Here is a 16,091-nt window from a genome sequence, read left to right as displayed (position 1 = left end):
AACTATGTGTTTTTTGTTTATCCATTACATGTTTTGAACACTCTTCTAAAGGTTGTTACAAACTAAGAACACATATGTAACACTTATCATTGGTGTGTTGTAATGGGTAATATTACATCAAGGTTGTTATCATAATTCCTTTTGCTTCATTTCTTAGTAGGCTAATCTTGTTGAAAACCATATAGTGGTGTACTTTTTTATTCCAATTTAAGGTATGTTGTAAATATCAAGCTCCCATTTATTAAGAACTGTGTTGTACAATACTTGAACAAATGTTATTGTTGTACTAAACAAGCTTATACATGTTGTAAATCAAAATCCATCATTCACAGACATAGGGACAACTGTTTTATGTAAACTTTATGAATTCTCTTCGACCTCTAAACTCATTTTTATTCTATTTGAGATCAATTTTGATCAACTGATACAACTGCAACACTATACATGTGGCCTTTTAAGATTGTTATGCTGTTAATGAGGAATACATATATGAAATTGCTCATTTCATTGTGTAGATGCAACATACCCCTTATATTGCTATTGTCACGGTGATGCTCCATTCACAATCTCTTGGTGCATAATTTTCCCCAACTACTAGTCTACGCCGTTGCTGAAAATACTCAAGGAAAAGAAGCACTTCATTTATTAAACACATGGATAGCAGACAAAGGAAGCGGAGAAGCCATGTTCCATCAAGATCTGAAGTGGTAAAATATTAGAAACAACCCTTTAACCTACTTTTAAAACTATTGCCCTTGAGGCTTAACTCTGGAATTGCGACATATTTGTAATATATTTTCCTTCTTTCATGTTGTAGGTTAAGTTACCAAAATCCCGCTGCTCGGGAAAGAAATTCCTATCAATCATGGATACCCTCCCAATGGATAAGAAAAATGCCATTAGTGATATGGGATTCGGGGGCTTGCTACAGCTTGGTTGTAAAGAATTACATTATGAGTTAATAACGTGGATAGTGGCCAATTACGACATTGGCTACCACCGCTTATGCATGGAAACAAAAGTTGTTGTCCCAGTCACGCCCAAAGATGTTAGAGAGGTGTTAGACATCCCGGACAATGGCGTTGACATTCTCATCTACAATAGGCGTGGCACACCCAACCACACATACGACATCAAAATATTGGAAGCTAATTTGCGTGATCTACCAGTTGGCGAAGAATTCATGAAATCCTTCCTCATTTTCGCTTGTGCCACTATCCTTGCCCCCAACTCAAAACAAGAAGGTATGCATGACTTGTGGGACACAGTTTGGGATAGTGAAGTGGGGGTGCACAAAAATTGGGCCAAGTTTGTTCTCCAATATGTCGAGGATGGGATTAGGGACTATCGTACAAGTCACCCGACATACATTAGAGGTTGTGTCTTGTTTCTTCAGGTATTCGTTTCTCAACTTCTCCACATTAATGTCATATGCGTCTACCAAAATAATTTCTTCTTTTGTTGATATTGTAATAGCTTCTCTAACCAACTTATATTTGATTCCCACTTCATAGCTTTTCTATATCAGCAAGTTCTATATGATGGCTTTCCAAGTTAAAGTCCGCAGTCCACTTTCGATTGCATGGACAGATGAGCAAGTCAAGAGGCGCTTGGCTGCTGAAATACACACCTATGGCAATTATGGCCATGTCCAGGTATGCTAAAATTCAGCAACTCCATAAACGTAGTTGGGTGTTATCATTAATTTATATTTTAAAGTAATCATCAATGTTTGTGTGGACCCCGCATTTCGGCTCAATGCGTTTCCCACTCGATGGCGAAACTCGCTTTTTATTCGAAAAATTGATCTTTATTGATTATTTGAAAATGACTTGGAGTCGCCACTTATTTTTGTTTTATTTTTTTAAAGGGTAAACAAAATAAGAAAGAAAAACCCTAAGTGTGACTCCTTATTTTGGGAAAGGCGATCTACGAAAAACCGGATTGGGTTCGGGGGTCAGGTTACTTATCGGGAAGGTACGGTAAAGACCGTAGCACCCCTCTAAGTCCCTAAAAACGGGTCTCTACTAATAAAATGAAGCAATCGTGGCATCTAATGAAGAAATCGATGAATACCCGAATTGATCATGCACATATGGGAATTAGTAGATATATACAGAATGACCAAAGTGAGAATAGATGCGTACCTGGGCAACGAGCCGTTATGCGCTATCAAAAAGTGAGGTTAGTGCACAATTATTGAATATTTTCGAGCATGCTATAGAGAGGAATAACATCAATCACGCTTGGCAATCAATCAATCAATTAATCAATCAATTATAAAATCACATATGTCGGGCCCCCACCAAAGCCCGTTTATTTTAGCATGAATTAATTCCATAAATTCCATTAGTCGAAATTACGGAATTTAAATTCATGTTTATTTTAAAACATTTTAAAATCATGAAAAATTTGAAAGTGACTCACCGAAAAGGAAAATGGCGGCCAAATTTTATTGAAAAACGGGTTTTCGGAACCTAAACGAAAGAAACTATGGATGAAAAATTAAAGAGATGAAATATTTTTTTAAAAAAAGGAATTTAAAAAAAATATTCACAAACTAGAGTTTAGGAATCTATTTTTAAAAAATAAAAGATGAAGAGATAATAAAAAAAAAGGTAAATAAATAAACAAAAGGAAGTGAGGATGTGTGGCTTAAAGGTGCGTCAGTTTCAAACCCACTGAATATCGATTGGAGGAAGAATCATGGAAGGTGCCGACCCTTCTACAAGATCAGAATTTAATGGCGTGCACAGCTCATCATATCTGCTAGTGGACCCGAGCGAAGTGGGTCCCCATCATAATATTTGAGATCTCCAATTTTATTGAGTGAGACAGAAAAGGTAGGTGTGATCTCCAGATCATCTGCTGGCAATTTTCTGAGGAAGTCAACGCTCTCTTCAAAATATGTGACTGCCGAATCAGCATCTCCTGTTGCTCGACTAGAACTGCTTCTAGTTGTGAACACAATTCAGATGTGTTGCCCAGTTTTTCCAACTGACCACGGATATCTTCTGCACATATACTAAGCCTTGATTTTGCACTTTCAACATTATTAGCACGAAATGCCCTCATCGCATGTTGCACCAAGAATGCACCTCTCTCCAAAGACGCATCCCCATATATCACTGTTTTATTATCACCCACTACTTCCTCTGAGTCTGTATTAACATGAAGCCTCTTTATTCTACTATGACCTTCAATAAAGCGATCAACTGTACTCTGAAGATTCATATCAGCTTCAATCTCCTCAATGTCGGCTCCACATAATGGGCAATCTTTATAACGCGAGATACTTGTCTTGCAATATACATAGGAAAAAGGCACACATTTGCTGCTTTCAAAGAGAAGCGCTTGGCATATCATACAGCTGAGAGGACCCAGCTTAAAAGTTTGAGAATCATATCCAAAGGGACACTTTGGTCAAATGCTGGCAGCATCGACAGAATCCTTTTTCGTGCTGGCAGAATCACCAGAATCCTTTTTGCCCTTGCCTTCAAGCTCCAACTGGTGCTTATTTTCCTTTGCAAATCTCCAAGAAAACGACCACCACAAAGGAATTTCCTCCTTAGCACTAATGATCAGCAATTCCCCCTTAAAAATCACTCAAATCCCTCCGTTTTCACTCCTCCTTCTCTTTAACTCTCACCAAAAAATATCTCAATCTCCTTTGGTGCCTCACCAGTTGCATCATTCCCTTCTGACATGAGTGCTCAGAATCCCAATTTTGAGGAGCTTCTGATGGTCCAAAAACACATGGCGGTTTCAGTTTCTGACCACTTGAGAGGAGAGCGAAGGGGGTGTTGATGAAGCCATGGACGCGAGGGAAGTATTGGCAGGTATGAAAATCAGTCAAGACAGGAATGTTGGGGGACGTATTTGCATGGGACTAGGAGGACGGATTTGTTGGGTGTAGGGAAGCAGTGGGCTTCATTGATATTTGAAGGGGTAAGAGTGGACTAACAGGGCTTTGGGGTTCAGCGCCATTGAGTTGACATCTGGGCATGGAAATCACAGCACCGGAGCGAACAGAGAGGGGAAGAGACTTGGAAAGGTCGCCAAGGAAAATCTCCCATATCCCTCTCTAAACACTGCCAAAGGATTGTTTAACTCATTTTTAGATTTTTGAAAGCATGAAGATGGACCACAACCAGTCAAATTTGGCACTACATTTATTTCGCCTGGAACATCTTCTGAGGAATCGCGTGACATGCAAGCATGCATTTCTGAACAGGTATCACTCTGATCCTGCAGATTATGACTACTCTGTCTGCAAACATGCTGAGAACACGAAGTTTGGGGAGCAATTAATGGGCCTTGAGTGGTTTCAAAGTCCTCCTAAATTTCAGGAGTGACATAATCAGAAATAGAGTCTTCAGAACCCACATCGTCAGATAATACATCATCATCTCTTCTGCCACTAATTTTGCTACAAGTTCCTCTTGATGCGTCTACTGCATCCATTTCAATCTGATGTTTTGCCTCATGGAATTCATCATTTTTTTTTTTTAGGATCTCATCATTAGTTGGTTCTTCAATTTCACTGCTACTGTTTTCTGATTCAGAAAGTTCAGAAGAAATAGAACCCGCCCGCAAGTGATTACCCTTCGTTTTCATCTTAGACTCCTCCTTAATGGCAGCTTTACTTCGCTCTTAAGCAGCAAATTTTCCATAATCTGAAAGTGAGGACAACAAACCGACACATCAACAATTGGAACACGAGAAACCATTCCAATCAATCCCCCACTTGATGAAGGCAACACTTGGTCAGCAGCCTTGGCAGCTTCAATGCCACTAAGAATGATGTTGAATGAAATAGCTCTCCCACATCTCCAGTCCTTGTCAGTGAACACATTAGTGGACTCAGCAACAAATTCGTCTCTAGGTTCCCAATACCAAAGACGGTGACTGGCATCTCACCCACAGCTTGTCCCATAAACTGAACTCCCATACCCTTGCAGCTTTTCCTTCTCTATCAGAGCACATGGCCATGCCCTGAATTGTTCATACTAACAAATTAATAATGAAGGTCAACAAACCACTTGCACATCCAGCCATCCAAAGGTAAGGATTGTCCCGACATCAACTAAACTGGGATTCTTTCTCGGATATTAAATACCACCCATTTATCGCTGCTTATATTATTCCTCATTCATATCTGAATGTGGGTGACACTCCCCGTCACAGAAATCATGAGAGTGTGAAGATACAACCCCATTTCACCAGATTCTCCTTAGCAGCATTACTGAGACAGGGCCAAACTGATACCAAAGACCACCATCTTCTTCAATTGAGTTCTTCTCAAAACATTTTCGAGGGAAAAATTGCTAGGTCTATAGCCAAACTCAAACAAAAAACCCAACACTAAAACAAACAGAAACAGAGGAAAGAGGGTGAAGAAAAACAGGGCATACATAGGAGTGCATGATGCCGTTAAATCTAAACTCCACCTTAATAAAGATTTAGGGAGCCTTAAAAAAAAACTGGTGGGGGAAATTCGAACGATATTAACGTGCCAACAAATAGCAGAATGAACACGCAATGCACACAAAGGGAAAAGAGATTCAGCACATAATCATGAAAAAGCAGTTTAACACATTAGATAATCAGAGCAAGTATCCAGATATCAGCAGAATGCATAGCAAGACAGTAATAATGGAGAACTCAGAGTATGGGAATGCTAAACCTGTGCGATTCCTTTCAAACGTAAGCTACTTGGTTCTTAACATGCTACCACTCTTCTCATCTCTTCTCAGCTCTCTCTGAGCGATCCCTCCCCTGCTCTTGCTTGCCCTCCAAGCTAAAGAATATCCTCAAAAATATCTCTGTAACCTTCTGAACTCCAGAATCCCTCCTGTAACCAGCTTGCTCTCTCTATATTTGAAGAATACGCTCCCCTACCTCTCAAGATCACCAAAACAAAAGCCTCCACTCCTAAAGCTCCCTGAATCTCTCGGAATGGCAGCCTCCTCTCCAAAAAAACGAATACCCCCCTCAACCTCTGCCACAACTTCCTTTTTCTCCAAAAATCTCTATCTCCCCTGTTTCTCTCCGAAAAGCTTCCTCAAAAGCCTCCAAAAGAATCTTTTTTTTTTCCTCTCCCCGATTTGCCCCCCACTAACAACCTGCAGAAAACCACCACAAAAAGCACTACTCTCTGCAGCTGCCAGCCTCCACTCACCTCCACATGCAGCTAGCAACGTCCTAACAAAAACGCTCCTCCTTCTAGAACCTTCTTCCAAGTGTCCCTCCCCTAGTGGTTCTCAAAACCACTTCTTTGATTCCACCACAGCCAATCCGGGATTGACACATGGCCACCTAAGGTGACGACACCTGTCAAACTTGGCTGCAGCAAAGCAAACCCTGAATGGGGGTCTACAGTTTGTTTGATGTATGGGCAGGTCATACAGGGAAGCAAACCTTTTGCACATAATGATGGACATCCATACGAGGTGGGTTGCTCACACTCTGATGACCCAACTGAGGTACGCCATGGCACTACGACTTTATTACTTCACAAACAAACTTGAGCACCATCCTCATTCTAGTTGATCGTACTAATTGATATTCATTCTCCCTAACACTAGACCATTGAAGCACGGTTGAGTCGGAATTCTGAACATCTTATGAGCCTCGCTTCATATGTGGCACAAGACATTGTCACACTACGTGCAAGGTCCAGTGGAGGACAAAGTGGTTATGCACTCACCCCACCACAAGAAGCTGTGAATGTAGAAAGAAAGAAAGACAAGGGAAGCACCGATGTACATCCTTGTAGTGATGAAGTGATGAGAAAAGGATCCGGTGCCGCAAGCACTCATTCTGGCCAGCAAAGAGTCACCGATGCAGCAGTAGATGATGGCCCATGTATTAACCACGGCACATTCCCACCTTCACAAAAGAGTGTTGAATTGCAATCACTTAAAGGGGTGAAAATTGGTGTTCAAGAAGGCTGTGGCAGCAAAGAGCCTTCTCCTACCCCTAGGCGGAGAGTTAAACACACAGCGAAAAGGCTTGTCAAGTCAGCCGCCATTTGCAATTCCCCTTTCGTCTCGCAATGTGTTCAACTATTTCCTAAAATAAGCCAACAAGAAAGGTTAGTTGCGGATTATGCGTTGTCAGAAGACGGTGAGCCAAAGTACTTCACATGAATTCACCATTTATTGTTAAAGTTGACATTATTGTTAATGTTTATGGCTATTGACTTAACACATTTTTGACATTGCAGCGAGATATTGTGAGATATGCATGGCACATATATAACACGGGATGAGCTTTCTTTGCTCAATGGAGGCCGTTGGGTAAATAGTGTGGTATGTCTCAAAGATTTCTATTCTGCCTTGGTCATTATATAAGATGCACATTATTATGTTTTATGGTCATTTACATGTGTACATTTTCAGATTATCGGACTGGTCTACCGAATGATGAATGCAGAACAAGTTATACCACCGCGCGCACACTATTTCAACCCATCATTCTCCGTGAGGCCTTAATCATAATTCTTTAATGCGTTTCTCTATTATTTTAAATTGGAGACTATGTGGTGAGCTGTAAGAACAAATGGACAGGTGGTGCTAGCCAGCCTTATGCCAAAGGCCAAAAAGCATGAAATCAAATAGCGGTGTCGGATGTTCCTTCATGCTGAATTTTGGGCCATGATTTCTCAAGTTGTGATAAGGTACGTCAAACCTAGTACAATGGCATCATGGTCAAAGTCTTTGTTTCAGTTAATTATCATATTATAGTGCCCTACTAACCTATTAATGTCAATGTCATCAATATGTGTGTAGCTATTTTTTCCCGTCTGCGACAACAACCATTAGCACATGCACGTGGTCAATATTCCAGCTTCAAGGGTCGAAATCTTATCTTTGTTGCCTTTAAGAAGGGGTAACAGGATAAGTGTCATATCGAGACACTTGTCTGATGCAATTGATCAAGCATTCCATGCTCATGGCATGCTCAGGCGATTGGAGGTCTCAAAATTCCAGCATGTGCAACCCCAAATTGTGCAACAACTAAATGGGTAGATTACTTTAACCGTTATTATTTTACGTATCATTAAATATGCGGTACTGGTGTATTTGTCTTTTATGCTTGATGTATGCATATGATTGGTGTAATGCAATTGGTGATGTAGATATAATTGTGGCATGTTCGCAATCAAGTACATGGAACATTGGAACGGGGCGACACTTGCACATTCAATCACGGAGGTAAGTGCAACCAAGACTTTAGAAATTGGTTTATTTGAATTTTTACCAAACCAGCCTATGATTTTGGTGTGTGTTGTGCAGGACAAGATGCATCTATATCGACTAAGGTTGGTCGTTACTTTAGTTACTAATGCAGCAAACAATGCTAGAGATAAGGTCTTGAAGGCATGTCGAATTTGATTAATAGAGGCCACCTTGGACAAGCAAGGTCAATGATGAAACCATACTTGCATGAGAGTGGGGCTGGTGGTGCCGGCAGTGCATAATCAGAAGGTGGCGCCCTCTATTTTTTTCTCTTTTGCTTGTTTCTCTTGAAAATTTATATTTGAGGGAATTTCCTTTCCAATAAAAAATACTCAGACATAAAAGTAGACTTTTTCCTGGAATCACAATTAAATACATATGAACTAAGCCAATAAATTAGTGTCCTTGTGAGTTTTGATAAGAGAAGACACACACTAGAATGAATACCCTGTGAAGTATTTTATTTATTATTATTTTTTTCTGTGATAAGTACCTTGTCAAGTGATTTTAATAGTTATTACTAAAAACTTTATACTAGAATTATATCTGCTGAAAAATATAGAGGCTTATTGTTTGAATATTTGAGCATGTAGGCTTTATCAATGGAAATTTAATGGTGCAGAATCTGGAGGTGGTTCGTAAGCTGGAAAAGCACTAAGAAAAGAAGAACAAGAAAATAACAAGGTTCTCCTCATTAATGCGATCTCACTTGCACATGCCAGTTGTAAGTTCTCATTTCTTGGATGGTTTGGATCTTTATGTTAAAGTTGTTAGTATCATGTGAAAGAGCTACTATCATACTATTGACTTCATTTTTTTATTGTGTTGTGAATTTCATTAGGTGCTTATGTTTTTTGCTACTTTCAACGATACAGATAAAAATTATGTTATTATTATTATAATTTTTTCTTAATTGCAGGCGACACTTGGAAAACAAGATGGTTGATAACCATAAAGACATAAGCAATGTTACAATTTGGAATCGTGGCTGCTGGAGGAAAGGATGTGATCATAAGACATTCTCATCATGACTTAGACTTTATAATATAACTGTTCCTATTTTGATTTTTGTTTGTAAATGTAGGCATGCCCAAGACCGAAGCCATCTAAAAACTATATAGATGCATCATAATTGGTTTTTTGGTTTACCATTTTTACTTTGGGCACCCATTGCATACTTCTGATATATTTGGGTTGTGACCCCCTTTCTGTTAGGTGCTTTTAGATTAATTTACCACTGACTATAAAAAATACATTGGTATATGAAATTTTCGTTGAGCTAAAAAGGTTACTCCATGACCTCTTTGCAGGTGCGTAGTTCTAAGAGAGCCATGAAATATGAGAAACTATTGGCTAGGTTGAAGAAATTGATTTCTATTCTACCTACTATTTGGCCAAGCTAATTCTGCTATATGAGAGGTGAAGCTGAAATTTTTAAGTAAGATATGGTGAATTCTATTTTGTGTCATCATCATGAATAACACCTATTGAATATCTGCATACTGCTGATATTGAATCTGTAATGGACAGTATCTCTTGGATTCATTGAAGACGTCTACAGACTGGTCCATCTTATGCCAAATCCATCCCACTGTGAGCTTATTATATGCTTCTCTTGACAGTTCTAAAATCGTCTTTTAGAAGTCTAATGTTAATGGATTTGCTTTAGTCCTAGAAGTAGTAGTTGGTTAACTAGTTAAACTTGCACATGCTATGCCTATAAACATCTTTTTGAAGTTTTGTTTGATATTCCATCACTTGTGGCTCAGTTTTGATGTCTCTTCCTTACTTCAAAGGCAAATGGTGATTGCAACCTTGTATGCTAGGACTAAAAATTTGTTCCTTCATTTCATTCAGCTTGTCCCCAATAATAAACTGGGTCGAGCAGAACATAGAAAGCCAGTTGAAGATAAGGCACCCAGAATTGGTTGAATGGTTTAGAATGGTGGAAATGCCACGTATAGCGGGATTTTTCATTCCATTGTTGAAGAAGTGGTCTATGGAATATGTTGGAAGGTTAGCTCACAGAATTCTCAGCTTTTAGTATAACATTGTTGAATCTTGGACAAATTCCCACTGCTTTTACAGGTTTATTTTTTCATCTAGTACCTTGAATTGGGAAAATAGTATAAAACACAATAATTTTTAGTGGTGTTGCAGGGATTATTCTTACTATAAGCTGTTGTGTGGCAGTAGGAAAATTGGGTTCTGGCCAAATTTCCTGCCACTTGTTTATACCGTCTATTGAGGACGTATTAATAGAGCTCATGAATTGGTCACACAGTCTTGTTTCAGTGGATAAATTGCACCAATTAGCCACTGAGGCAGGTTTTGAACAGGAGTTCCTGTATAATTTTGGTACAAAGATTCTGCCTAGCCAGAAAAGTGAAGATGTAGAATTTTGGATTGGTTTGGCTCAGAAAAAACTCGCTAAAGCAATTCGCAGAGAAAGTGTATTTTCAGGCCTTCAAACTTTTCAAGACAAGGTCAGTTCAGTGATTCATGTAATAACCTCCTGGCCTTTGTCATGGACACTTTTGGACAATCCTCAGATAATTTCATTTTCAATTTACTGAACTATAAGAGTTTGTTCTGAAGGATTCCATCAAAGCTAAGTGTTCAAGTTCTACATAAGCAAACATATAGTTATCATCCCAAATGTCGATCCCTCATTCGGAATTGTGAATATTTGAATGCTAAGGGAAGTATTTCTCATGTTCTAAGGCCTGGTCTTACCTTTCTCTATTAATGGTTGACAGGTTCAAGAGAGTAATTGTCTGGCTACTCTAGGAATTTTTGCATTTTTGGGAAGAAAAACAAGATTATTTTTGTTTGGAATGGGAATAAAGGATCTTAATGAGCAGGTTAAGGACTTTCTCAGGTACATCACTCTGCATTTTTTTTCTATAACCCTTTTAAACTCTCAACTTTATCCTTAGACTCCAGTAGGTTCAATGCTTTGATTTTAGTTACTTTGAGTGTGGTAGCCTTTTCATTTACCCCAAGTTTTCTTCACTCTCTGTGTATCAACTTTTCATGGAGGTCAGTTAGTTTTGACACACTTACAATAGGGAAGGAATTATATGAAAATATTCTAATATTCAAACTCCCTTTATAGGTAGTAGCTGATGAAATTGGATGGCTTGATTTTTATGCTGCATTTCATTTTGGATTCAATCAAGAGAGAAGGAGGTCCAAACAGCATGCCATCCAAGCAGAGAAAGAGATTATTTTACATGCCGTTTTTACGGTTTGCTATGATGTTTTCTCTGGGTTTGCACTTTTCAGCAGTTCAACTCAGCAAACCTTAAATGCAGACTTGTTGGCATTCTTGCTCCGAAGGTAGTAAGCATAATCTCAATTTTAAATTTTCTTTCATAGAGTTGCCATGATTGTTGATTTATTTTACTTTTTATATTTTTTTTTCAGTCAGAGCCTGCTTACTAGTTGTCTGGAAGACTACTGGGCTGCCTATGATAGATCAGGGTATGATAATGCTGATTTCTCAAGCAGTCAGTTGCAGAAGATTGCAGAAAGAAATGCTCTTCACCAAACACAATCCATTGAAACCAAAGACACTACAAGTTCATCTCTAACCTTGGATGCACAATAGAAGGTGACTGACTTAATGACAAGGAGAAATCCAGAAAAAATACCTCACTCTGGGAATAAACTGAGCAAGGTATGAGTCCTCAGTGGATAGATGAACCCAACAACAATTGTGAAACACCATTCTGAAATTATTCTTTGTAAATAAGTGATTGTACTACACAATTTTAGGGAACAATTACAATAATTTGCTGTTGGCAGGCTAGCTGCAAAGTGGGGACAGAGACAAGAACCTTGATGGAGGCAAGAAGGACAGCTGAATCAGAGGCTCTACATCAAAATTTACTCAGAAAATCCAGCATGAAGTTGATATCTACAAGCTCTGTAAGTCCAATGATCATCTGACTCAATGATTGGTAAAAAAAAACCATGTCAAAGTTCATATGGTAATGCTTCAAATTGAACTGTGTTTAAGGATATATGGATGGGCACTCAGGTGCTTTTCATAGACATCATGGCTTCTCTGGAGCTTCTGCTAAAGCAAATGCGTGGCCGCAGGGTTATAGAAAGGGAAAGAAAGAAGCTAAAACAAACACTAGCTGATATTGCTTCACTTATCCCAGTTACAATTCTAATGCTACTCCCTGTGATCACCTACTCATCAACTCTTTATTCTCCAATTTTTAGTCTTTCATCATTGGCTGAAGTAGCAGTTGGCTTTCTCTTTTTATATCCATGTTTGTGACTTTTGATAAGACAAAATGAATTATAATTGCCATAGAAGACAATTTATCTGGGCTTGCATCAACTGTGAAAATAATTATAAGAGAGGTGCTTTAAAATCCTTTTATCTTTTTCTGTGATCCAGGTATTTGTTGTAGGGCATACAGCCATCTTAGCAGCTATAAAGAAGTACATGCCATCCTTGGTAATTCTTGTCACCCTTTCTCTTTTCATATCCATATTTGCATTTTAATATTTTCCATTTCCATGGGATTACACCCTATCATGCACTATGAATGGTCATAAATCAGTCGTGTCTGCGCTAGCAGTTTCTGATGGTGTTCTTTACAGTGGGAGTTGGAATGGAACCGTCAGGCTGTGGTCTCTTAATGATCATAGTCCTTTGACAGTATTGGGGGAAGACACACCTGGAAATGTGATCTCAGTTTTGTCTCTAAAAGCTGACCACCATATGCTTCTTGCAGCTCATGAGGACGGATGCTTAAAGGTTTCTGATTCTTGAACCCTACTTAGTCTACACTAGAATTGGTAATCTTCCAATGGGGCATCTGGTGCATCCATGGAAAATAAAATAATCCAGTTTTGATTGATGTGGGCTTTGAACTCTCACTTTAGTCATGTAAAATAAAGCAGTCTCCAAATTGTTAATACAAAGAACAGAAACGGTTATCAATTATCCTCATTTTGAAATGATCATATCTCTTAAACACAATACCCTGGGTAAAAGAAAAATGGATGCATCCCAAATGGTTCCAAAAACAATTTGATCTTTATTTACAGTGCGCCCCGTTGGAGTATTATGAAGTCACTGGCCAAGAGGGGATTGGTATCTACCAAATTGCCAATGCCTTTATGTAGAGAACCTATTATGCGTTTACTTTCTTCTTCGCTTTTTCCAGATCTGGAAGAATGATGTCTTTATGAAATCCATACAAGCCCATAATGGTGCTGTTTTTGTTGTTGGCATGGAAGGGAAATGGTTGTTCACAGGAGGTTGGGACAAGAGTGTCAATGTACAGGTACGTTTGCAAAATGGTGTTTGCTTGGCTTATAAGCATAATTAATGATGGATGCTGTAAAACATATTAGCACTTTGAAGTTCTTTTTAACCTTCAATTCTGTTTTCTCTTTCAACTTTTGGTTTTTATTTAAATCTAACCTTGAATGAAAGGTTTGTTGCATTTGGTCAATGAATCAGTCTCATGGCCCTTTATTTGTAGGAGATATCAGGAGATGATCTTCAAATAGAAGCATTGCCAGTTGGATCTATTGCTTCCGACTCCACTGTAACTGCATTGTTATACTGGCAAAGAAAGCTTTTTGTTGGCTGTGCTGATAGAATTATCAAGGTAGGCTATACTTTTTACTCCGGTTTTTTTAATGAGAGACTGACTATCCATAGAGTTCAATCTAGAAAACTTCTTGTTACAATTACAAGTTTGAAAACCCCATTACTTGTTGAAATCTAAAAAATAGTCTACCTGTGCTAAGAATTTGCTTATAAAAAACTAACTTCAAGCATTCTGAGCAGAAACTGGATCATTTTAGTTTTGGAATATACGATGTTCAATGTACCATCTCAAGAAGTCATTTTATTATTGAATCTTTGTTTAATTTCACCAGGTGTATTCTGGGCAGTGATGGAAGCATCACTTAAGAAGATGTTAACCAAACTCAATACGTTGGTGAAGCTGCCAAGGGTGATGGGTCCATTACTGAGATGAAAATGGGGGAAGGAAAAACCTTGGTTTCCACATTAGCAGCCTATCTCAATGCCCTCACTAGTGAGGGTGTTCATGGTATGTGTTCTGTCTTAACTTGTTTGAAATGTGGTTGTTGCTTTTATGTGTGCAAATGAATGAAACAATCATGCATAGTTTTTCTTCAATGGCATTGAAAATGTGCTAGTAGAGTGATTCAAATGTAAGCAAGGCAATTGAATTGCTTGTATTGATTTGTGGAAAACATCCATGAGTACAAGAATCAGGCTAGGCGTCTCAATAATTATATTTTCTATGATCTCCTTCTGGGCTTCAGTTGGTTAGTTGGAATATATCTCCTGACAGAAAGTTAATGTTAAAATTTGTCTTATTTAAAGAGTGATAGGACTAGGGGTGGCATTAAAACTAATTTTGGAGGCTTCTTTGTCACAAATGTGCAATGGGGAATCTCTCTTTGGAAAATAGGCACATGACAACTATGGATTCAAATGTTAGCAACTATAACAATAAACATACTTAAATTTACGAATAATAAATGGATAGATGTTAGATTAGTGCCCATTGGTCCATCTGTGCACTAGGTAAGTGGCCCATCAATCCATTTTGTATGAACAAATTTCACAGCTTGCAAATCAAGAGGAAAGACAAAGAGCGAATAAAATAAATTTGTATTGATTCAAAATAAATGATTGGTACAAGTCCAATGTATATTCTATACAAAATGAGGCATGAACCTTGATGGTTCTATTCAACTCAGCTCTATGAAAGTGGGATTAGCATTGATAATCAACAACTTGGAATAAACATCTTGTTCTATCTGCCTGTCTGATCATAAATGAATTTGTTTGTTTTAGAATTAGCTATAATCATACTTCAACACTTTCCCCCTAACCTGTTATTTTGTGCTTATTCAATTTCATGGTTATGCTCTTACATTCCTCTTTAACTAATCCCATGTCTCTTATATTTCTCTTCTATAGGAGTAGGACAAGAGAATTGAAGAACTGACAGCAGAGTTGGAAAATGCAAGTCAGAGGTGTAAGGCATATCGAGCCAGTTTGCTTGCTGCTTTGAAAGATATGGAGGGAGAGAAACTAAAGATAGCAGTGAAAGTTCATAACACAAGGCTGAATCTCAAAGGTTGAACTCAGAGAGATGGTGGGCGTGCCTTATCCGTCATCGCCTTCATCATGTATACTACAAAAATAGCAGAAACCAAAGAGTGTGAGTTGGGTTGGTTTACATTGTGATGGACTATCCATGATCTCTACATATTTTTCTTTAGTGACCAAAAGAGAGTACAGTTTTTGTTTTTTGTTTTGTTTTGTTTTTTTTTTTTTTTTGCCTTAACCCTAGCACCATTGGTGTAATGTGTATTTGTTGTGAAGAATTCTAATAGGCTTGTATTGTTATTTCATTCTGCTTCTTGTTCAGTTTCTCCTCTTCTACTCTCGTGATTTGAAAGAAAAAGTTCAAAATCATTAATATGTGATATGCTATTAAGACCATGTTTGCTTTTGGAAAATTTTGATCATGTTTGCTTTTGGAAAATTTTGATAGAAAATGTGTAGAAAAGAAAATATAAAGAAAAAGTAGAAAAAAAGTCAAAAAAAAAAAATTATACTCAATGAATTATGTTTATATGGTTATTTAGACATTTGGTGACACATCATGGCCTTATCCATATGCATTTACACATTTGATTTAAACCCAACTTAAATCCTTCTGAAGACCATACCAATGGCTTTACTAATGGAAAATGAAAAGTTGAAAAACTTTCAGAAAATTCAATCTACTTTGAAGGATCAAGAAAACAATCATGAAATAGTATAGC

General features: G+C 38.1%; 1 long non-coding RNA gene and 1 pseudogene across 2 annotated transcripts; one reads left to right on the top strand and one right to left on the bottom strand.

Annotated features, from left to right (window-relative positions):
- Positions 1–2,740: 2,740 nt before the first annotated feature.
- Positions 2,741–4,992, bottom strand: LOC117925394 (annotated as a pseudogene).
- Positions 4,993–13,465: 8,473 nt separating this feature from the next.
- Positions 13,466–15,496, top strand: LOC117925722. Of its 2 annotated transcripts, none has more exons than XR_004653019.1 (4): positions 13,466–13,555; positions 13,757–13,885; positions 14,160–14,320; positions 15,238–15,496. It is a non-coding gene; the product is annotated as an uncharacterized LOC117925722 (long non-coding RNA). The 2 variants fall into 2 exon arrangements; XR_004653018.1 differs by having other exon boundaries at positions 14,160–14,335.
- Positions 15,497–16,091: the final 595 nt, after the last annotated feature.

This window comes from Vitis riparia, chromosome 11, assembly GCF_004353265.1.
Source record: "Vitis riparia cultivar Riparia Gloire de Montpellier isolate 1030 chromosome 11, EGFV_Vit.rip_1.0, whole genome shotgun sequence".
NCBI lineage: Eukaryota > Viridiplantae > Streptophyta > Magnoliopsida > Vitales > Vitaceae > Vitis > Vitis riparia.
This window is presented reverse-complemented; position numbering and strand designations above follow the sequence as displayed.